Below are 25,646 nucleotides of genomic sequence, written 5' to 3'. Positions count from 1 at the left end.
AGGTCAGTACAGGTGCATCAAAGCAGGGACCGAGAGACTGAAAAACAGCTTCTATCTCAAGGCCATCAGACTGTTAAACAGCCACCACTAACATTGAGTGGCTGCTGCCAACACACTGACTCAACTCCAGCCACTTTAATAATATAAATTGATATAAATTAAAATTGATGAAAAATGTATCACTAGCCACTTTAAACAATGCCACTTCATATAATGTTTACATACCCTACATTACTCATCTCATATGTATATACTGTACTCGATACCATCTACTGCATCTTGCCATAATACATGTATCACTAGCCACTTTAAACAATGCCACTTTTCTATGTTTACATACCCTACATTACTCATCTCATACGTGTATACTGTACTCGATACCATCTACTGCATCTTGCCTATGCCGTTCTGTACCATCACTCATTCATATATTTTTAAAAACATATTCTTCATTCCTTTACACTTGTGTATAAAGTAGTTGTTGTGAAATTGTTAGGTTAGATTACTCGTTGGTTATTACTGCACTGTCAGAACTAGAAGCACAAGCATTTCGTTACACTCGCATTAACATCTGCTAACCATGTGTATGTGACAATTTTTTGGGGGATTTGATTATATTCCCTAAGCTTCTATTTTGACATTTAAGAGTTTATATGCAAAACCTAAACCCTATATTTATGGAGACTATATTGAGCATACTGGTGATATTGTCAATTTAAGTCTGCAAAAGGTAGTAATGCTTTCGTACAACTGTAAGGTCTGGTGGCTTGTGCTTGCTCAAGAGATCCCATTTTGTGAATATTGTTAGTTGCCTGTGTGGTTTCGGTAAGTCAGTTTAAAGTCACAAGTCTTAGGAAAGTTTAAAAGTCTGAGAGCCCATTGAGCCTCCATTTGGAGCCTGTTGAATTTGCGAGGTTGCCTTTGTTGGGGTGGGAGAGGCCTGTGTGCTTAAGCTCTTAGATTAAGCGATAGGACAAACACAGCCCAGCATGTCCTCACACATACTGTAGCTCTGTGGAAACGCCACCTGCCAGGAGATAGGAGGCACAGAGGATACACATACTACACTCCTGGTTTACAAGGACTATCTCATCCAAGTATCCATACAGTATTTTCTAGCTTTTCCAGAGTAGGAAATGTTTAAGAGGACAGTAATATAAGCATTAACTTCATGTTTCTCTCTTGGTAAATGCTCTACTTTTTTGACACAATCCAAAACGTTCTGCAGGCTGTAGTTTTGTCTTATCTTGATTATTGTCCAGTCGTGATGTCGAGTGCTGCAAGGAAATCAAATCAAAATCAAATCAAATCAAATTTTATTTGTCACATACACATGGTTAGCAGATGTTAATGCGAGTGTAGCGAAATGCTTGTGCTTCTAGTTCCGACAATGCAGTAATAACCAACAAGTAATCTAACTAACAATTCCAAAACTACTGTCTTGTACACAGTGTGAGGGGATAAAGAATATGTACATAAGGATATATGAATGAGTGATGGTACAGAGCAGCATAGGCAGATACAGTAGATGGTATCGAGTACAGTATATACATATGAGATGAGTATGTAAACAAAGTGGCATAGTTAAAGTGGCTAGTGATACATGTATTACATAAGGATACAGTCGATGATATAGAGTACAGTATATACGTATGCATATGAGATGAATAATGTAGGGTAAGTAACATTATATAAGGTAGCATTGTTTAAAGTGGCTAGTGATATATTTACATCATTTCCCATCAATTCCCATTATTAAAGTGGCTGGAGTTGAGTCAGTGTCAGTGTGTTGGCAGGAGCCACTCAATGTTAGTGGTGGCTGTTTAACAGTCTGATAGCCTTGAGATAGAAGCTGTTTTTCAGTCTCTCGGTCCCAGCTTTGATGCACCTGTACTGACCTCGCCTTCTGGATGATAGCGGGGTGAACAGGCAGTGGCTCGGGTGGTTGATGTCCTTGATGATCTTTATGGCCTTCCTGTGACATCGGGTGGTGTAGGTGTCCTGGAGGGCAGGTAGTTTGCCCCCGGTGATGCGTTGTGCAGACCTCACAACCCTCTGGAGAGCCTTACGGTTGAGGGCGGAGCAGTTGCCGTACCAGGCGGTGATACAGCCCGCCAGGATGCTCTCGATTGTGCATCTGTAGAAGTTTGTGAGTGCTTTTGGTGACAAGCCGAATTTCTTCAGCCTCCTGAGGTTGAAGAGGCGCTGCTGCGCCTTCTTCACAATGCTGTCTGTGTGAGTGGACCAATTCAGTTTGTCTGTGATGTGTATGCCGAGGAACTTAAAACTTGCTACCCTCTCCACTACTGTTCCATCGATGTGGATAGGGGGGTGTTCCCTCTGCTGTTTCCTGAAGTCCACAATCATCTCCTTAGTTTTGTTGACGTTGAGTGTGAGGTTATTTTCCTGACACCACACTCCGAGGGCCCTCACCTCCTCCCTGTAGGCCGTCTCGTCGTTGTTGGTAATCAAGCCTACCACTGTTGTGTCGTCCGCAAACTTGATGATTGAGTTGGAGGCGTGCGTGGCCACGCAGTCGTGGGTGAACAGGGAGTACAGGAGAGGGCTCAGAACGCACCCTTGTGGGGCCCCAGTGTTGAGGATCAGCGGGGAGGAGATGTTGTTGCCTACCTTCACCACCTGGGGGCGGCCCGTCAGGAAGTCCAGTACCCAGTTGCACAGGGCGGGGTCGAGACCCAGGGTCTCGAGCTTGATGACGAGCTTGGAGGGTACTATGGTGTTGAATGCCGAGCTGTAGTCAATGAACAGCATTCTCACATAGGTATTCCTCTTGTCCAGATGGGTTAGGGCAGTGTGCAGTGTGGTTGAGATTGCATCGTCTGTGGACCTATTTGGGCGGTAAGCAAATTGGAGTGGGTCTAGGGTGTCGGGTAGGGTGGAGGTGATATGGTCCTTGACTAGTCTCTCAAAGCACTTCATGATGACGGAAGTGAGTGCTACGGGGCGGTAGTCGTTTAGCTCAGTTACCTTAGCTTTCTTGGGAACAGGAACAATGGTGGCCCTCTTGAAGCATGTGGGAACAGCAGACTGGTATAGGGATTGATTGAATATGTCCGTAAACACACCGGCCAGCTGGTCTGCGCATGCTCTGAGGGCGCGGCTGGGGATGCCGTCTGGGCCTGCAGCCTTGTGAGGGTTAACACGTTTAAATGTCTTACTCACCTCGGCTGCAGTGAAGGAGAGACCGAAAGTTTTCGTTGCAGGCCGTGTCAGTGGCACTGTATTGTCCTCAAAGCGGGCAAAAAAGTTATTTAGTCTGCCTGGGAGCAGGACATCCTGGTCCGTGACTGGGCTGGATTTCTTCCTGTAGTCCGTGATTGACTGTAGACCCTGCCACATGCCTCTTGTGTCTGAGTCTGAAAGACCTATTTAAGCTGCAGCTGGCCCATAACAGAGCGGAACGTCTTGCTCTACACTGTATATCAGAGCTGATATAAATACTATGCATGCCATTCTCTCTTGGCTAGGAGTTGAGGAGAGACTGACTGCTTCACTTCTTATTTTTATAAGAAACATTAATGTGTTGAAAATCCCAAATTGTTTGCATAGTCAACGTACACATAGCTCTGACACACACAATTACCCTACCAGACATGCCACCAGTGGTCTTTTCACAGTCCCCAAATCTAGAACAAATTCAAGAAAGTCTACAGTATTATATAGAGCCATTATTGCATAGAACTCCGTTCCATCTCATATTGCTCAAATAAACAGCAAACCTGGTTTCAAAAAACAGATAAAGCAACACCTTGCGGCACAACACCTCTCCCCTATTTGACCTAGACGGTTTGTGTGTATGTATTGATATGTAGTCTACGTGTCCCTTTACATTTTTTTATGTAGTTCTGTCCTTGAGCTGTTCTTGTCTATTAATTTTATGTATTGGGTCATGTTTCATGTTTTGTGTGGACCCCAGGAAGAGTAGCTGCTACATTCGCAACAGCTAATGGGGATCCTAATAATGATTATATCTCCCCTTCAACCTTTTACCTTAGGGACAAGGAGGTGCACCACAATATGAAGTACCTCCATGTACAGTGCCTTGCGAAAGTATTCGGCCCCCTTGAACTTTGTGACCTTTTGCCACATTTCAGGCTTCAAACATAAAGATATAAAACTGTATTTTTTTGTGAAGAATCAACAACAAGTGGGACACAATCATGAAGTGGAACGACATTTATTATCACAACAGTATCTCGGACCTGCCTGGTGTGTTCCTTGTTCTTCATGATGCTCTCTGCGCTTTTAACGGACCTCTGAGACTATCACAGTGCAGGTGCATTTATACGGAGACTTGATTACACACAGGTGGATTGTATTTATCATCATTAGTCATTTAGGTCAACATTGGATCATTCAGAGATCCTCACTGAACTTCTGGAGAGAGTTTGCTGCACTGAAAGTAAAGGGGCTGAATAATTTTGCACGCCCAATTTTTCAGTTTTTGATTTGTTAAAAAAGTTTGAAATATCCAATAAATGTCGTTCCACTTCATGATTGTGTCACACTTGTTGTTGATTCTTCACAAAAAAATACAGTTTTATATCTTTATGTTTGAAGCCTGAAATGTGGCAAAAGGTCGCAAAGTTCAAGGGGGCCGAATACTTTTGCAAGGCACTGTATCTCCTAGACCTAGTGTTTCACAAGAGAATCATATCTCCAGACATTTTCAAATAATAAATCAAACAGTGTTATTTTCTATATTTGTACAGACTGGAACATTACTTGGAGTGTGCAGTTTCCAGATTCTGGTCAGTGCGTGGTTGAATGGCTTTGAAAAGCAGACTGAGATGTAGCAGTTATTGAGGGAACTAGCACAGCCTCATGGTTTCTCAGCAGAAATCCACTATTTCAGAGTAAATTACCACAGCCAGCTCTAGCGAAGGTTCTGCAGCTTTATGGATTGCCTCAGTACAGGCCTCTGGGTGGTAAATATTGTACTTAATCTTTCAAGTGTTTCAATAACGTGCTTAAGGTGCTCACATGAAAAGCTGTAAAAAGTCAACCATATCACACACACACACCATGCCTGTAAGGCCGAGCAGGCAGCAGCTGCTACTACGGGTGGATGAAGCAATGTTGTGTCACCACTAGCTGAGGGAATCTACGCCTGGCAAAACAAAAAGTGTGGAAGATCCAAGATGCAACAGCCAAGAGTGCTGTAGCGTTCAACTAATTAATCCCTCAGCACAACGCCTTCCACTACTGTGTACATGGCCCACATGCTGAAAAAGAGTCTGCAAGCTTCCTGATAGGACTAACAGGACAATGTTCGATTCAACTCAGCCCTCATAGTCAAGGTTTTCGCCTCCCATCCAGCCATCTCTATAACAGTCTAAGTGGATGGAATGGGAAAAAGGGAAACTATTCCCAGAAAATCCCTGTTGTTCATTTATGAAGTGTTTTCGGAATAGCGGGCCACTGAGAGGTGACCTCCATGCCTGGAGCAGGCTAGTTAGTGGAGGGGCCGTGACGGATAAATCTGATCCTTTGCAGAGGCTCTATTGATCCGACAAAAGCTCACTACATGAATCAAGTATGAGGTCAACCGCTCCCTCTCCCAGGCTCGGCTCAGTGCGATGGATGTGCTTCAGTGAAATAATAGCACATATCCTCCGACACGTGCTCACACACTTGCAACTGTGGCAAGGCTCGGTTCCAGCAGTGGTCATTAAAACCACTCAATCAAGCTGTTCTCTACAGTTGGAATAGAATGTTTAAATTGCATGGATGGTGTGGAATGGTGCTATATTTTGGATGGGATTGAGAATATTTGAAATTGACATCCCAAATGCGTGCATGGTATTGAGTCTGAAAGATTCATTTTGATTCAAACCCTTTTTAGTAGAACTTTGTCATGTACATAACATGTATAATTTATGCAGATATTAGGCATATTTGACCATAACACAAGAATATGTCTGAATAGTGTCTTCAGGCTAGTTCTTTTGTGATGGGTCCGCACATACTGTACAGTGTCTTCAGAAAGTATTCATACCCCTTGACTTATTCCACAGCCTGAATTCAAAATGGATGAAATAAAAACAATGTTTACCCATCTACACACAATATCCCATAAGTGAAAATGAAATACAGAAAAATTTAATTTGCTTAAGTATTCAAACCCCTGAGTAAATACATGTTAGAAGCACATTTGGCAGAGATTACAATTGTGAGTCTTTCTGTGTAAGTCTCTAAGAGCTTTGCACACCTGTATTGTACATTATTTGCACATTTTTATTAAAAAAGATTTCAAGCTCTGTCAAATTGGTTAGACAGCAAGTCTTGACATAGATTTTCAATGTCAAGACTAGGCCACTCGGGAACATTTAATTTCGTCTTGGTAAGAAACTCCATTGTATATTTGGCCTTGTGTTTTAGGTTACTGTCCTGCAGAAAGGTGCATTTGTCTCCTAGTGTCTGTTGGAAAGACTGAACCAGGTTTTCCTCTAGGATTTTGCCTGTGCTTAGCTCTATTCCGTTTATTTTTATCCCCCAAAAATGTCATAGTCCTTGCCGATGACAAGCATACCCAAAACATGATGCAACCACCACCATGCTAGGAAATATGAAGAGTGGTACTCAGTAATGTGTTGCGTTGGATTTTCCCTAAACATAACACTTTGTATTCAGGACATAAAGTTACTTTAGTGCCTTATTGCAAACAGGATGTATGTTTTGGAATATTTTTTATTCTGTACAGGCTTCCTTCTTTTCACTCAGTCATTCAACAATCATGTTAAACATTGTTATTGCACACAGAGTGAGTCCATGCAACTTATTAGGTAACTTGATAAGCACATTTGTGACTTACCACCTGGATTTCTTTCTTATGTAGCAAAATTTGAAATGGTGTATTTTTTACTTTCAATATAAGTAGAGACAGAGCTACAAAATGGTATATCATACACTGCATTTGTGGAACAATGGGAAAGTAATTCTGCTTTGAAAGTTGATCAACTTTGAGAATATGGCCTTTGAATGTTTTGGTATCTAGTGAAGAGCTCCACCCATTCACCATTGATCACACCCTCTTAAGCATTAGCCCCACCCATCTCGTTTTGCTCTCGGAGTGCACACTTGATGCTCTGGTCGAGGATTTGTTAACCTATGGATAACATGAAAACAGCCTATCCAGCTCTGCTGGCAACAATTTCATTACGCTTTTTTGCAGACGTTTACTGACACAGGCCATATTCAACGGGTGTTGTACACACGTCACATTAGCTAATGAGCCAGCCAGCTAAACAACAATGAACACAGTGCCAACAATGCCACAGTGCTGAGAGCTAACCAACCAGGTTCAATGTTAGCTAGCTAATATTAGGCTCTAACTAGAAATGCAAATGGCTCTGGGTTATGAATAATAACGTCAGCTAGGGAGCCAGCCACCTAATGTTAGCTAGCTATCAGTACACTTTAGCTTAAGACAGGTAGCTAGCTAGCTAGTAAAACAATGAACCTAACTAGGTAAAAAACGTTTAAGATCACACACGTCACGTAATATTAGCTAGTTAAACAACAATGAACACAACACCATCATGTCGTTGCTACCCTGCATGAATACAGCTCTGGGATACAAATAATAACGTCACCTAGGGAGCCAGCCAGCTAACGTTAGCTACCTAGCACACTTTAGCTTGAAATGAAACCACTGTCAAATTAGAAACTTGACATATCTGTCACGCCCTGACCATAGAGAGCATTTTTATTCTCTATTTTGGTTAAGTCGGGGTGTGACTAGGGTGGGTGATCTAATGTGTTTATTTCTATGTTGGCCTGGTATGGTTCCCAATCAGAGGCAGCTGTTTATCGTTGTCTCTGATTGGGGCTCATATTTAGGCAGCCATTTCCCTACTGTGTTTTGTGGGATCTTGTTTTTGTGTTGCCTATGAGCACTCCAGAACGTCACGTTTCGTTTGTTCTTTATTGTTTTTGTGTGTTTCATTGAATAAACATGTGGAACCCATATCGCGCTGCACTTTGGTCCGAGTATGCTTACGACGATCGTGACAATATCTGAAAATGTAGCTAGCTAACACTGGACTATCTTTCCTGTCTCCCTGTCAGGAATGCCATACCACAATTGTCCTTAGTTTGAATATGTCATCCGGAGACAGGTGTTTTCTCCATCTCTTCAGCTATCATTCTCTAATTCAGTCGTTCCCAAACTTGTTTACAGTCCAGTACCTCTTCAAACAGTCAACCTCCAACTGCATACCCCCTCTAGCACCAGGGTCAGCGCACTCTCAAATGTTGTTTTTTGCCATCATTGTAAGCCTGCCACGCACACACTATACAAAACATTTATTAAACATGTGAGTTTTTGTCACAACCTGGCTCGTGGGAAGTGACAAAGATCTCTTATAAGACCAGGGCACAAATAATAATATAAATATATTACAAATAAAACCTTATTTGTTTATCAAAAATTGTGAATAACTCACCACAGGTGAATGAGAAGGGTGTGCTTGAAAGGATGCACATAACTCTGCAATGTTGGGTTGTATTGGAGAGAATCTCAGTCTTAAATCATTTTCCACACGCCTGTATTTAGTTTTCATGCTGGTGAGGGCCGAGAATCCACTCTCACATAGGTATGTGGTTGCAAAGGGCATCAGTGTCTTAACAGCACGACTTGCCATGGCAGGATACTCTGAGCGCAGCCCTATCCGATTTGGCAGTGGCTTCTAATTAAATTACATTTTCACAGAACCGCTTGTTGCAATTTTGATGAGGCACTCTTGTTCAGATATCGGTAACTGGACTAGAGGGATAATGATTCCAGTTGTTTGTGTCGTCTGTTTCAGGAAAATACCTGCGTAATTGCACACCCAGCTCACTCAGGTGCTCGCTATATCACATTTGACATTGTCTGTAAGCTTGAGTTCATTGCACACAGGTGAGAGGAGGAGATGCATAGATGCAAGAAGGAATACACCGTGGCTGCTATGAAAGTTAGTTGTGTTTACGCGTGATCAGGGTTGTATTCATTCTGTTCATATCGTTTATAAATAAAAATTAACAGCACTGACCGCCACTGATTCTGACTGACATTAACAGACAGTGCTGTTCTACAGTACAAGGTCACCTCCAACACATACTGTGGCCATTCTACAACTCGCTAATCAAATTTAGAAGATCAGGTTGTGCAGCTTGGACAAACTGAGATGTATTCAAAAGGGGACCATTGCGCTCTCCCAGAAGCTTGGCTGGTGCGTAACACCCGTGATTCAGACAAACCAAAGGTGTGATGGGTCCGTACTCAAAAATATATTTAATAAAGATTTCCTAATTTTGTGTTTTTTATTATTTGTTATTGCATCAGGGCTAGTGTACATAGACGTTTTGGCTTTGCAGCCTTCTTCAATGTGTAGGTACAAATATTTTGAATTCAAAACAGCATTTGTAGGAAACACAGGTGAGCAAGTTGTAATGGCATCAAGTCTATTGCCAATAAACACTGGCATATAGTATCATCTGACTCCTCTATAAATTCTGCCTTCCAGAATCCACCTTTATTCACCTATAAATGATCAAGAAATCTATCAAACATATTGGTTAAATCAGATGTGGTCAGAGAGAGAAAAGAGGCATTCATAAAAGGATGTAGATCATATACCTCATGTAGCAAACAAAATAAGGAAATGTTATAACTTTGTATGCCCTCAGACCTCTAGAACCTATGAGATAAAGCAATGTATAACTTGCACTACGAAATAACTTATTTCTATGTTAGTGTTCTTACAATAAGATTTATTTGGAAAAACATCCCGCGGCTTGAATGTGCCTATGAGAACATAAATCCACTTTCCGACATGAAGATATCACCTCGCCAGCTGCGAGACACTTTAGAGAACAAAATAATAATATTAATGAATTGCAATGTGTCAGGATTGAAAAAGTTCATCCACCCCGCCGAGAGGAGATGATTACGACAACAAATTACTCCAAAGAGAAGTAGTGTGGATTTTTTTTAAATTTTATTTAACTAGGCAAGTCAGTTAAGAACAAATTCTTATTTACAATGACAGCCAAGGAACAGTGGGTTAACTTCCTTGTTCAGGTGCAGAACGACAGATTTTTACCTTGTGGATTTGATCTTAGCAACCTTTTGGTTACTGGCCCATCGCTCTAACCACTAGGCTGCCTGCTGCCCAAGGATTCAGAAAGTATTCAGACCCCTTGACTTTTTCCACATTTTGTTATGCTACAGCCTTATTCTAAAATGTTTCCTCGTCAATCTACACACAATACCACATAAAGCAAAAACAGGTTTTTAGATTTTTTTTGCTAATTTACACTACCATTCAAAAGTTTGGGTCACTTAGAAATGTCCTTGTTTTTGAAAGAAAAGCACATTTTTGTCCATTAAAAAAACATCAAATTGATTTGATTTGACATTTGCAAACACTTCTAAAAACTAGTTTTCACTTTGTCATTATGGGGTATTGTGTGCAGATTTGCTGAGAAAAAAAGTATACATTTTATGCTGTAACGTAACAAAATGTGAAAAAAGTCAAGGGGTCTGACTAATTTCTAAAGAACTAAAGAACTGTATATAAATGTAATTCTGTATCCCCACACGGATTAAACAAATAACTATATTTCACCTCATTCCTTTTGGCCAAATTCAGACTGTTAGACGAGAACACTGTCCATATAAAATGTTGCATATCGTTTATGAGTTAGCCCTACATATTTATGAACGTCTGAGTCTAATGTCCTTTGTGGTAAGCTATCTCATGAATTGATATAATGTATCCAAGTGAGCAGACAACTACTGTAAGGCAACTGATTCATGAATGGTTCACTCCTGATGCCCTCAATTTCCCTTCGTGCTCACCTGTGTTCCCTACAAATGCTGTTTTTAATTTAAAAGATTTGTACCTACACACTGAAGAAGACTGCAGAACCTAAATGTCTGTGCACGCTATCCCTGATGCAGTGAAAATAATTGAAATCATTTTTTAAATGAAGTAAGCTTTTTGAAACGTATTTTTGAGTGCAGACCCATCACACCTTTTGTCAAACTAAGATGTATACTGTTATGTCAGGTGTTAATAGTGTGGTCCGAGCTGGTGGTGCCAGTCAGTGTGTGATGAAAAGTAAGCATTTCACTGTTAGTCTACACCTGTTGTTTACAAAGCATGTGACAAATAACATTTGATTTGTATTTGATTTACTGTCACTGCTGTGTGTCACATGGACCAGTTCTGCTCCCCCCTCCTCATGGGTTTATCAGACTGCTGAGTGCAGGGTGTTAGTAATCACACACATATACACACACATATACACACACACACACACACACACACACACACACACACACACACACATAATCCTCCACAGAAGGGAAGCTCAGAGATGCAACACAGCCTTTTTCACAGCAAATTAGGTTAATCACGCTCCAGAGGCTCCAGTTAATAACCCCCATAAAGGCTATTAAGAATCTGAATATCAGATCGAGGTTTACTTCATAATGCACTACAGTAGTTGACACACAAGTAAAGGGAGGTAGGCTACTTGGTAAAATCACACATAGTAAGTAAATTGCCTTGTTTGAGCTAGAACGCCCCATAGGCCAGAAGCCCATCTCCTGTTTCTGTAGCGTAAGGCAGCTTGGTGTGCACCCTCTGGACATGACGCTAGTCTAGACTGCAGTTTAAAAAAATGTTTATCTTACCTATTTATCTCCTACCATTAGAATGCATTGACTTGATGTCTTACCAAGGTACATTTTCTTAGTGCGCTGGTAGATACTTTTGCTTATTTTAACCCCCCAAAAAGATAAATGACCTCATTTCAAGTTATTTGATCTTAATAAGACATCTTACCAAGACAAATTGTCTTAGTGCACTGGCAGATAATTGTTCTTACTTTAACCTAAAAAAGGCTTGAAACAAGTCAGAATATCTTAAAACAATACAAATTATCTTGATGCATTTCTGGGTAAGCTAAATTAATGAAAACAAGAAAATGCCTTTTCTTGGTGAGCGGGATCAACTCACAAGTAATTTTAACTGAATTATCTCAATGTAATAACATTTACATTCTTTGCAGTGTATCACGAGGCCTAACCCTAATAATATGTTGTTTCATCATTTTCATTGAGGGCATATTGAAAAATAAGATTGCTTATGAACCATATATTGATATATTGCATAAGCCATGATATATGTAAAACTATGTGCACTGGGCTATTTTGCACACTCAAAAATAAGAGATGTCAGGAAATGGTTAGGAAAAAATATTTAAATTCAGGTCCATAGAAACCATCCATCATTAAAACAACCAGTTACATCCCTTGGCTCATAGAAAGTTGACAAAATCATAGCCATACATTTTCAATGTGTAGGATCCATTGATAATCTTGTTTGAAGACACACTAAAAAAACAACCAACCCTTCACCCCCTCCCAAAGGATCCGGGCAGCCCTGCCAAGTCCTCCCCTCCAGCGTCAGTAGCTGTCTGATCTACCTGACCACTGCCAGGGCTCACCGTAGGGAACGTCACATGTGTGACTAGGTTTGCAAAGATTCCGTTAATTTACTAAAGTTACCGGAATCTTCAGTAATTTTGATAATTAACAAAAAATCTATGGCAATCTATCGTAACTTAGGTTATTTATAGTTGAATAACTTCATATCTAGTATTAATTTATTATATCTGTGTTCAAAACAGCATTTGTAGGGAACTATTATACTACAATACTAATACTAATAAAGAGAAAATAGCCAAATTAATGAAAAAAACATCTCATCAACAAGGACATTATTTTTAATTAACTTTGCAACTCTTCCAACTATAGATTTTTTTCACAACTGCCACAAGTTTGATGGCAAAACATTGACAAAAAATATACACTATAAAGACAAAAGTATGTGGACACTCCTTCGAATTAGTGGATTCGGCCACACCCGTGGCTGACAGGTAAATAAAATCGTGCACACCCCCATGCAATCTCCATAGACAAACATTGGCAGTAGAATGGCCTTACTGAAAAGCTCATTGACTTTCAACTTGGCACCGTCATAGGATGCCACCTTTCCAACAAGTCAGTTCGTCAAATTTCTGCCCTGTTAGAGGTGCCCTTGTTTACTGTAAGTGCTGTTATTGTGAGGTGGAAACGTCTAGGAGCAACAACAGCTCAGCCATGAAGTGGTAGACTACACAAGCTTATAGAACAAGACTGCCGAGTGCTGAAGCACGTAGCGTGTAAAAATCATCTGTCCTCGGTTGCAACACTCACTACTGAGTTCCAAACTAAGATCTAAGTCTGAGATCACAATGTGCAATGTCAAGTGTTGGCTGGAGTGATGTAAAGCTCGCCGCCATTGGACTCTGGAGCAGGGGAAACGCGTTCTTCGGAGTGATGAATCACACTTCACCATCTGGGAGTCCGACGGACGAATCTGGGTTTGGCGGATGCCTGGAGAACGCTACATAGTGCCAACTGTAAAGTTTGGTGTGGGAGGAATAATGGTCTGGGGCTATTTTTCATGGTTCGGGCTAAGCCCCTTAGTTCCAGTGAAGAAAAATCTTAGCGCTACAGCATACAATGACATTCTAGATAATTCTGTGCTTTCAACTTTGTGTTAACAGTTTGGGGAATGCCATTTTCTGTTTCAGCATGACAATGCCCCCATGCACAAAGAAAGGTACATACAGAAATGGTTTGTCAAGATCGGTGTGGAAGAACTTGACTGGCCTGCACAGAGCCCTGACCTCAACCCCATCGACCACCTTTGGGATGAATTGGAACGCCGACTGCGAGCCAGGTCTAATCACCCAACATCAGTGCCCGACCTCACTAATGTTCTTGTGGCTGAATGGGAGAAAGTCCCCACAGTAATGCTCAAACATCTAGTGGAAAGCCTTCCCAGAAGAGTGGAGGCTATTATAGCAGCAAAGGGGTGACCAACTCCATATTAATGCCCATGATTTGGATTGAGATGTTCGATGAGCAGGTGTCCACATACCTTTGTCGTGTAGTGTATATATTAAGATTATTTAATGTGGAAGCCCTTATATTAAACACCATTGATGCCAAGAAGGAAGAGAGTGGGAGGAATCCCTATTGGTTAAGACAAGCCAAGCACACATACTTACTCTATTATCCTATACCATCACAGTGAGGAGAAATATAAGGAGGAGTATCTTTAAATAGAACAAACCATTTAGGGCCACTTTTAAGACTATAAAATCACCTGGGAGCATGAAGAGCAGTGTGCAGCGTTTTTATTTTTCATTTTTAAAACTATCAATACCTTGGGGCACTCCCACATACTATGCTTTTAGATACCAGGAGAGAACCCTGGGGGTGATGGGATTCAAGGGAACAATGTCTACATCATTTGAAACTGTTCACAAAGAGTTAATAGCCTATTCCGTAGATAAATCATTTTCATTTACCTTTAGTAGTAGTAACTTTGGTCATATAAAAAGGCACAAATAGGTGACATGCTTTCCTACCACATTCTTGCTGTATAGACAACATCTCCGTGTAGGCAACATATTAGATTAGCATAATGAGCAATGCTTTCGTGCTTGGTTAGTCAATACTGTGTTGAGCGCTCAGGCGTTTCTAGCCAGCCATATTTCCAGCCCAATGGAGGAACTTCTGCAGCAGAAGGTGTAGGAATTTGCTGTTACATTTGTAAACACAGAAAGTCCTATTCAATAAAATCCTGTGCCTCTTTATTATTTAAAGCAAAACAAATATTAATTTAATCAGTGTCACTGTGTAAAGCTGACGTTTGAAAAGGTCCAAAATGGCTCATTTCCAATCTACAAACAACATAGATGAGCAGATTACTGTAGATACTACACTATTTATGTTTCCTGTTGCATTTAACATATAGCAACACATGGTGGTATTATTACACCTTCAGATGTTCAAATCAACTGCACCTCATGCACAATATACTCTCCTAAACACAGACACACATACAAACACTGTAACACGCATAGTGATACAATCCAACGTTAGAATTAGGAAGGCTAGTATCATGTTTCAGAACATAACCAGATTGAAAACACTGAATCTCAATATGGAACGCTGCATCTCAAAATTCTCAGAATTGTTTCAATTATATTTCAGCCTGATTAAACCAGTTTTTATATAAAGATAATGAATGGCATTTTAAAGCGGGGGCAGAGAACTGTTGTGGGTTGTGGGACTCGATCTCTAGCTCTCTACAGTAACTGTGATATCATTGACTTGACCAATCATTCTAAAGGCTTCTAATTTCTGCATCTTCAAAAGCAATGCTCTGTTCAAACGTATTATCATTCAACTGTGAAGTCAACCCTCAACATTATCCTTAATACCTAATTAACATTGTTTGTGGGAAATAAATAAATGTTTAGTGATTAGAGGCACAATTCAGCATGAAATGGTGTTCTAATTAGTAGGATCCCTCCCACTCTGTGTTCATTGAATCACCTGAAAGGCTGGTTCACTCCAATACTATTATTTTTCTAATTAAAGATCCTTCTGAATAAAAATGAATAAAACGCACCTCTTCTGCCTCTCACAGAGGGGGACCTGTCTCAACTAAACAACCAGCCTCATTCTATCTGAACACTGCAGAATTCAGTATGAATCACTGGCTGTGAGGCTTTAATGAAGTGATGTTCAGTTGATGTTGAGTTTGGGAGAGGGAGTAGCTAGTTCGTTAGAGGCATTTAACCAGCTGTGTGCTCTGAGTAACAAGGTGGGGCACTGTGCCACGGTGGATGTCACTTGGCTTTTGATACTTTCCGCTGCTCTTGTAACCGCTGTTGTAAACATTAACAGTAAACATTAACATACTTGGCAAGATGGATTTGCTTACATTAGCTCTGCTCTAATGTGGCCAGCCACAGGAACAAACTTCAAAGAATCTAGTGGTGATGAATGGTGCTATCTCATAAAGACATATTAGCCAATTCATAAGACCAAGCATATACTATAGGCCTATGGCCACATAATGGTCATATACAAGTAAAATCGCCCATTGCAAGTGTTATTATAGCATTGTCTCTTTGAAACAGGGTTGACAGTTCTGGTACAACTAATGGCTTGTAATTCATACATATTTTTCTTGTGTTAGGCAATGAGAAAGTGTGTGTGGGTGTGTCAGTGGCGTAGCCAGAAATTCATGGTGGGTGGGTAGGCCTGCAGAAATTTGGGTTGGCCAAAAACAGCTGATAACTTTCGGCAATTTTCCACATTTTGCCATTGGAGCAAAGAGAACATTTAGCAATTGTATAGCTAATCTCATGCTATTCTACACTTTGTGCCATGAAACTGATGAAAAATGTTGCTGTTTTAAGGCAAATTTCCTGCAATTCTACACATTTTGCCATGAGGCTGAGAGAAAATATAGCATTTATAAAGCTAATTAAAGATAAAATACAAATGTGTTTAGTTCGCTAAATTAACACATTAAATAGGCAGTGGCATGGAGAGAGCTTTGGACTATAAGGTTCTATCTGCATTTGTGTAAAAGAAAATTGGGGGATACAGTACTATATAGTCCTCTAAATACCCCAATTCATGTTGCAAGATAAACATTTCCGACACCATTCAAACCAATAAGGGTTCAGAACATTTAAAGCCAATTACCTCAGAATCATATTTTGCAGATCGAACCCAAGCTCTCATTTTGGTGCATATAGCCATAGAAGCACAGTGACATATGCCTCAATGCGGTCATATTTGTGGCTTATTACGGGTGTGGCTTTCAGTTAGTTATTTTTTACATTCCAGCCCATCTGTTCTGTTATATTCAATCAAATCTGACTAACCCAGTGCACTGCTTGCATGTTTAGGTAAAAAGACAAATAACACCCCTTTTGGATCAATGACATGTAAAGAGCTTATTTTTTCTCAATTTGATTGGGTAGTCCTGGCTTCCCAGTAGGTGTGCTTGGGCCCACCCGTGCTTACGCCGCCCTGGTCCCACCTGTGATTACGCCCCTGGTGTGTGTCAACCTATTTGCCAACAAGGGCTTGCAGTCATGTAGCGCAGCAGCATGTACCTTTGGCGACCCCCAGCGTACGGTAAGTGAAAGTTTTGCTCAATTTCTCATCATAAAGCTGGAAACAGTCTTCTGTTGAAGCTCACAAAATTAACTCACACATTCAACATATTGAATGCACAATGTAAAAAACATTGTGCCAATAAACACACTATAGACACAATATTTATGTTTCCTGTGAACCCTACAATCGATACAGTAGGCTAATATTCAATTCCAGAAGACGCTCATAACACTTGAAATGGCATAGATTATGAAGAGAGAGCGTTCGATATGGGCGTATGCAAATATGAAACAATAAAATTTTGTAGATTAAATAACACCCAGAGACATGTTCCACTTACAGTGAAACTTATATAAAGCTAATTACATAAGGTAGAGACTAAATTCTTCTTACCTGCGTGCAATAGACCGTTTTATCCAAATTTTCTCAACAACAAGTCAGTTTTCCAGGTTTCCTCACATTTAGATGGTTTCCACAAAAGTCTATAGTGTCTAATACACTCAAGTGATGTACCTTACTCCAAATGTCATTAATGCAAACATTCTAAGGCTATATCCTTCAATATTGCGCACATAAAATTACTCCAGATATGATGTAAATCCTGCTATTACACCACCAAAGGCGAGACGATGCAAATATATTGGACTTTGCAATTATCTTTCCTTCAATTTGATAAGGACGCACCGAGCCCGTGGACAGGTGGTCCGTCCACTGTCCGATTACCAAAAGGTGCCCGCTGACCACTTGTGACGGTCAAACTTTGTCTTTATATAAATCATCGAATTTACTCCACTGGACAGTCAAAGGGCTGTGAAAAATTACACCGGAAAGGCAAGGTGATTCGTCGGAGGCATCTGTGGATTCCGCGCTGAAAATGACCACGCACTTTTCTAAATTGCTGAGAGGCAGAGCATCGCAAAACATCGGGATAGATAGCCTACCCAGTTTGGACGGTTATAACAGTCAACCCCGAAAAGATGCACCGATGAATTTCGACATGCAGACAGGTCACCTTTGGCTAAAATTGCACATTTCGTACATCTTTGAACAAATTAATGTAAGTAATAGGTTAAAAAAGAAAAAAGAAACAGGAGACCAAGTGAGAAGACGAGTTCTTTTGGAAGAGTGAGTCTATGAGCGCGAGATGCTGCGCGCGGTATAGGGGAAAATAAGCACTTGTCATTTGAAGAGAGAGAGTGCAGTGTTATCACCCGGTGCTATATCTCCCTGCCTCTCCGTGCCTTTCACAGACTGACAATCTGCCAGTCCTGCTTCGGCTGACACCCCTCTGACGTCATTTTAAAGTAAAATATGTGATATTAGAGCCCACACTGCAAACTCAACCCGTTGCTCTGGTCTTGCCCTCGGCTATCTGCACACCTGTATTGCAAGATGTTGGAGGTAGGTAACCTCCCATCACATTAGACTCATCATACTGAGTATGACCACAGCCAGATAAGTGAAAACATTACATATGACAAGCTCAGCTCTTGCGTGACACAGAGAGAATGAGTGTGGTGCGCTTATTTTGCACCTTGGGGTGAATGTGTCAAACAGGTGCAGTCAGCTGTTGAAATCACACCTGCTATAGCCTACATGTATGTGATTTGGACACAGCAAACAATTTGTATTGTTTGAAGGTAAGCTATGAGTCATACTTGTATCATGAGTCTGAACATTTGCAGGCATGAATATAAATTCATGCAGATTTTCAAGAGTGAGAGAGCACTTCAAATACCAATGGCTGTCTAGAAAGCCAAGTTCAGTGCATTAGAAGTTGCTCTCTCTCTCTGTGGACTATCATTGGCAGAAAACCAAACCTCTCTCTAATCAACAGTGCATCGAATGTATTGCAGATGTAATTGAAAAGTTGCAAGATGAGGACACCAGCATCACTTTTAATTGTATAAAATAGACTTGGTACAATACCCTTATTATTACGTTAGCGGGTACAGATGCACTGAACGGTGGATTTGTCTGAGTCAACGCCAGTGGCTCCCTAGCAGATGGTTGTCATTTCTCTCTCTCTCTCTCTCTCTTTCTCTCTGTTCTCTCTCTCTCACTCTACAAATGCTGGGTTAAAAGCAACCCAACTTGGGTTATAGCACAGAAATCATGCTGGGTTATTTTAAATAAATACCGCTGTGAATAACCCAATGTGTTGGGTTACTGGGATTACCCCCCAAAATCTTATTTTGATCCATCAGTGGGTTGCTTTACTTTCTTGCTGGATTATTGTTCATACATCTTTTGACCCAGCAGTGGGTTATTTCTTGCTAGATTATTGTTCATACATCTTTTGACCCAGCAGTGGGTTATTTCTTGCTAGATTATTGTTCATACATCTTTTGACCCAGCAGTGGGTTATTTCTTGCTAGATTATTGTTCATACATCTTTTGACCCAGCAGTGGGTTATTTCTTGCTAGATTATTGTTCATACATCTTTTGACCCAGCAGTGGGTTATTTCTTGCTAGATTATTGTTCATACATCTTTTGACCCAGCAGTGGGTTATTTCTTGCTAGATTATTGTTCATACATCTTTTGACCCAGCAGTGGATTATTTCTTGCTAGATTATTGTTCATACATCTTTTGACCCAGCAGTGGGTTATTTCTTGCTAGATTATTGTTCATACATCGTTTGACCCAGCAGTGGGTTATTTCTTGCTTGTTGGAGCTCTGAGTCGTAACTTTAATCCTATGAGTGACTGGGCTATCACTCCATCACATTTCTGCCGTTATTTCTCTCTCTTTATCTCTGGGATTTTATTTATTTTGATTTCTCTCTCCCCTCTCTTTCTCTCTAGTCCTCTCTAACACATACATGTATTACACACACACAGTGTGTTTGCATTGTGTGTGTGTTCGTGTGAGTATGTCTGAGTGTGTGTGTATGTCAGAAAGAGAAGGTGTTTGACAGAGAGAGAGAGAGTGGGAGAATGAGGAGAACGCTGTTGTTTTACCTCAGAGATAGTCACTGGTTGCTGTGCATCAGTCTGACTGTGGGTGGTTATGGTTCACATAGAAGAATCATAAACCCAAACGCTCCTGGTGAAACAGCTGTTGTGTAAGTCATTAACGCCCCGCAACGAGGACTAGAATTAAAGGGAGAGGGATTTTGGCAATGCAGCCTGTCTGCGTAGCTCTTCAGTGCCTCAGAATGGAATTTCTGTGTTCCGTTTGTGCTTAATAAAAGTTGCTATCATTGGCCATGTCCCTGGAAGAGAATGGTATTTCATGAAATACAGAATATCGACTCTGAATTGCAACACCTGAGCAATATGATATTCCATCATTGCCTTTGGAGCTAGGGGATTTAGTTGTAAAACTTTATGCATTGTGTTAAATGTTCCATAACTTCTCTGGGGCACCTGTGCCAAGTAATAACCTTAGACCAGTGTGGATGAAAATGGATTTCCTTACTGTATGCTGCGATGTAAAACTAAAACTCAGAGTAAATTCCTTTAAAAATGAATAAATCTAAGAGGAGTTATTCAGTGGGAGTTTTTTTCCTCAGTCACAATGATGACCTTTTTGATGTATCTACTCATGTATGCTTTTTTCTTTTCTATGGGACATTTTCCTGAATAATGACCACGTATGCATTGGTGTTATATTTCACAGCTTTCTCATTAGAAGGGGAGGACAGAGAGAAGAGCAACTTTACCCTGCTATGATGAATGGTTTAAATTGCACTTGTTTATACTGTGGGGAAATCCACTCTGCACAACTGCAAACAATGACATCAGAAACCTTGTATGTTTTATGTGTGATAATTGCTGGGAATCTGGAATACAATGCATCTCCATTCACTCTTGGCACAGCTTGCCAAGTTTGTGCTTATAGCAACAAACGATGTTCAGCTAAGATTGTGTGTTCATCGGATTGAGGTCAGGGCTTTGTGATGGCCACTCCAATACCTTGACTTTGTTGTCCTTAAGCCATTTTGCCACAACTTTGGAAGTATGCTTGGAGTCATTGTCCATTTGGAAGACCCATTTGCGACCAAGCTTTAATCTTAGAGCCATGTGAGACGCTAGCGTCCCACCTAGTCAACAGGAAATGGAAGTGCGCAATGCCAAATGCTAATAGTACTCGATAAAACTCAAACTTTCATTAAAACACACATGCAGGGTACTGAATTAAAGCTACACTCGTTGTGAATCTAGCCAACATGTCAGATTTTTAAAATGCTTTTTGGCGAAAGCATGAGAAGCTATTATCTGATAGCATGCAACACCCCAAAATACCTGAAGGGGACGTTAACTAAATAATTAGCGTAGCCGGCGCTACACAAAACGCAGAAATAAAATATAAAACATTCATTACCTTTGACGAGCTTCTTTGTTGGCACTCCTATATGTCCCATAAACATCACAATTGGGTCTTTTTCCCGATTAAATCCGTCCATGTATACCCAAAATGTAAATTTATATAGCCCGTCTGATCCATCCAAAAGCTCCGTTCCAAAACGCAACGTCATTTTTAAAAATTAAATAAGTTGCCTATATTCTTTGACAAAACTACTTTTGTAACCCAACTTTAGGTATTTGTAAACGTTAATAATCAATCAAATTGATCACTGGGCGATCTGTATTCAATAGCAGCTACTCTTGAAATCATGGTCCTTTGTCTCTCTCCCATAAGTCTCTTCCTGTTTACTGGACGAAAGGAAGGGCCTATTTGTCATTCCACCAAGGATTTAAACCAATGAAAATGCCAGTACTGGCGACATCGTGTGGAAGCTGTAGGAACTGTAACCTTACCTTTATTTATTTTCCTTTGCGATAGACAATTCAGAGACTGGCGGATGAATACTTTTTGGGGGTTTTTGTGACCAGGTTTTTCTTGGGATTTCGCTTGCTGTTCACGTTCTGTTATAGTCACAGACATTATTTAACCAGTTTTAGAAACTTCAGAGTGTTTTCTATCCACACATACTAATCCTATGCATATACTATATTCCTGGCATGAGTAGCAGGATGTTGAAATGTTGCGCAATTTTTAACAAAATGTTGAAATAATTCAGGGGAGCTCTAATTAACTTCCTGACTGATGTCTTGAGATGTTGCTTCAATATATCCACATAATTTTGTGATGCTATCTATTTTGTGAAGGGCACCAGTCCCTCCTCCAGCAAAGCACCCCCACAACATGATGCTGCCACCCCCGTGCTTCAAGGATGGGATGGTGTGCTTCACGGTTGGGATGGTGTTCTTCGGCTTGCAAGCCTCCCCCTTTTTCATCCAAACATAACGATGGTTATTATGGCCAAACAGTTCTATTTTTGTTTCATCAGACCAGAGGACATTTCTCTGAAAAGTACGATCTTTGTCCCCCATGTGCAGTTGCAAACCGTAGTCTTCCTTGCTGAGCGCCTTTCAGGTTATGTCGATATAGGACTCGTTTTACTGTGTATATAGATACTTTTGTACCTGTTTCCTCCAGCATCTTCACAAGGTCCTTTGCTGTTTTTTCTGGGATTGATTTGCACTTTTTGTACCAAAGTATGTTCGTCTCCTTCCTGAGCGGTATGGCGGCTGCGTGGTCCCATGGTGTATATACTTGCTTACTATTGTTTGTACAGATGAACGTGTATCAAGTTCGTCGTATAGAGGAGACCGTGATATGAATACATTATTCTTTTAATAAAAAAAGAACACTTAACAAACTAACGTGACGCTATATAGACCGAGTGCTGACATGCAACTACACATAGAGAATAAACCACAAAACCAAAATGGAAAATGGCAACCTAAATAGGATCCCCAATCAGAGACAACGATAAACAGCTGCCTCTGATTGGGAACTAATTCAGGTCACCACAAAAACCCCATGGATATACAAAAACCCTAGACAGGACAAAAACACACATACCCACCCTCGTCACACCCTGACCTGACCAAAATAATACATAAAACATAGATAACTAAGGTCAGGGCGTGACAACGTGGTACCTTCAGACATTTGGAAATTGCTCCCAAGGATGAACCAGACTTGTGGAGGTCCTCAATTTTTTTTCTGGGGTCTTGGCTGATTTTTTCATGATGTCAAGCAAAGAGGCACTGAGTTTGAAGGTAGGCCTTGAAATACATCCACAGGTAAACCTCCAGTCTTTCAAATGACGTCAATTAGCCTATCAGAAGCTTCTAAAGCCATGACATAATTTTCTGTAATTTTCCAAGCTTTTTAAAGGCACAGTCAACTTAGTGAATGTAAACTTCTGACCCACTGGAATTGCAATACAATTAATTATAAGTGAAATAATCTGTCTGTAAACAATTGTTTGATTCATTACTTTGGTCATACACAAAGTAGATGTCCTAACCGACTTGCCAAAACTATAGTTTATTAATTAACAAGAAATGTGTGGAGTGGTTGAAAAATGGGTTTTAATGGCTCCAACCTAAGTGTATGTAAACTTCCGACTTCAACTGTACATGATTTTTGTTAGTAGTAGCCTACAGCAAAGTTGGTTTAAATCATTTTTTACATTTTTTATTTTTATTTTTTAATTTTACCCCTTTTTCTCCCCAATTTCGTGGTATCCAATTGTTGTAGTAGCTACTATCTTGTCTCATTGCGTGACTCAGACGTGACTCAGACGTGACTATGAGACGTGGCTGTATCTACGGGGATTTTTATTTAGCTTGAGCCTACTACATTAGCTTGCTGAATCTCGGCTAGCTAGCAATTGCTGTGAAGTTACCAAAATGATTTGAAATAATGATTGAGGTAGCTACTGTATGTAATCTAACTCAACACTTAACTACTACAAACTAATTTAAATTACAATAAATAAAGGTTAACTTGATCTTTTTTTGATTTGCAAACCTGTCAAATATGCATTTATTGCACTACAGAAACAGAAACACAGCTAACCAAACAACAGTGCAGGGCATGTGCACTGAATTAGAGGGCCAATAGTTTCTTAGATTTTTCCCAGACCTGAAAAGTCATTCGTAATGTGGTTTAAGCACTGTTGTGAACAGCGAAAATCCAATTTTGTTGCTTTTCTATAAAACAAATGGGGTACATTCATAACCTGGAAAAACAAAAAACAAAAAATTGACTTTCTCATTTTTTCCTAATTCTGGGGGGAGGTTTCAAACTAATTTTACAAGGCCCTGACAATGTTTTTTGCTGTGCATAACTGCACTTTAGGGTGTGTCATCCTGCAGCACAGCATTTTGGGGAAAGTTGACGTCAGGTCCAATATTGACTATGCATCCAAGAGGGAAAGAAGTTGGGTCATTCTAAAAATGTTTTAGAGTAAAATAATATATACAATTTTGCAGAAGCTTTTGTCCAAAGCGACTTACATTCATGCGTGAATATATCTTTATGTATGGGTGGTCCCGGGAATCGAACCCACTATCCTGGCATTTCAATGCTCTACAAAGATGCATAAACAGGGTTATAAATGCTTTGTGAAGCCTCAATTGAATATGATTTATAAAGACTTTATTAAGTGGTGCTTATGCCACCCTTTATAAAGCACAGATTTATCTCATATTTGACATAGTGGGTTATATCACATTTGACATTGGTGGTTACGTCTCACAGTTATGCCACATTTATGAACTCTTTATAAAGTATGACATGAATTACAAATCATCTATAACTGTATGTAGTGTTTATGGAGGCTTTATAAAGTCTTTATGGAGCCTTTATATGCTGCACATCATTTAAAGTGGGACCCACTTGGTCCTCAGGACAAAAAGTTAATTGTTGTGCTACATTATTTTGCGGTATTGCTTTAGTGCCTTGTTGCAGGATGCATGTTTTGGAATATTTTTTATTCTGTACCGGCTTCCTTCTTTTCACTCTGTCAATTAGGTTAGTATTGTGGAGTAACTACAATGTTGTTGATCCATCCTCAATTTTCTCCTATCACAGCCAGTAAACTCTGTAACTGTTGTAAAGTCACCATTGGCATCATGGAGAAATCCCTGAGCGGTGTATTGATACACCATCCAAAGTGTAATTAATAACTTCACCATGCTCAAAGGGATATTCAATGTCTGCTTTCTTTACCCATTTACCAATAGGTGCCCTTCTTTGTCAGGCGTTGTAAAACCTCCCTGGTCATTGTGGATGAATCTGTGTTTGAAATTCACTGCTCAACTGAGGGACCTTACAGATAATTGTACAGTATGTGTGGGGTACAGAAATGAGGTAGTCATTCTAAAATCATGTTAAACACTATTATGTGACTTGTTAAGCAACTTATTAAGGCTTGCCATAACAAATGGGATGAATACTTATTGACTCAAGACATTTCAGCTTTAAATTTTGTATTAATTGGTAAACATTTCGAAAAACATAATTCCACTTTGACGTTATGGGGTACTGTGTGTAGGTCTTTTTTTTCTGGCTGTAAGACAACGGTTATGAACACTTTCTGATGGCACTGTATCTGTGTGTAGCCCTCCATTGTTTCGGTAAAATGCTGAGGGATGCGGAAATCACTCTCAAATTCATAGACAGAGCTATGAATGCAAGGACTGACCATCCATGATATCAAAATTAGAAATGGCATTGACAAACTTATTGGCACCTCATATCTATTACTTATTTTGGCAGCTTTTG

General features: G+C 40.2%; 1 protein-coding gene across 1 annotated transcript in view; it reads right to left on the bottom strand.

Moving 5' to 3' along the window:
• Positions 1-17,488, bottom strand: part of LOC139416593 (adherens junction-associated protein 1-like) — a 73,791-nt gene extending 56,303 nt beyond the window's left edge. Inside the window, exon 1 of the mRNA XM_071165442.1 lies at positions 17,447-17,488. The gene's annotated coding sequence lies outside the window, so the exon portion shown is untranslated. The remainder of the gene's footprint in view (positions 1-17,446) is intronic.
• Positions 17,489-25,646: the final 8,158 nt, after the last annotated feature.

Source organism: Oncorhynchus clarkii, chromosome 9 (genome assembly GCF_045791955.1).
Source record: "Oncorhynchus clarkii lewisi isolate Uvic-CL-2024 chromosome 9, UVic_Ocla_1.0, whole genome shotgun sequence".
Lineage (NCBI taxonomy): Eukaryota > Metazoa > Chordata > Actinopteri > Salmoniformes > Salmonidae > Oncorhynchus > Oncorhynchus clarkii.
Note: the sequence above shows the minus strand (reverse complement) of the source record. Positions and strands in the feature narration are given on the sequence as shown.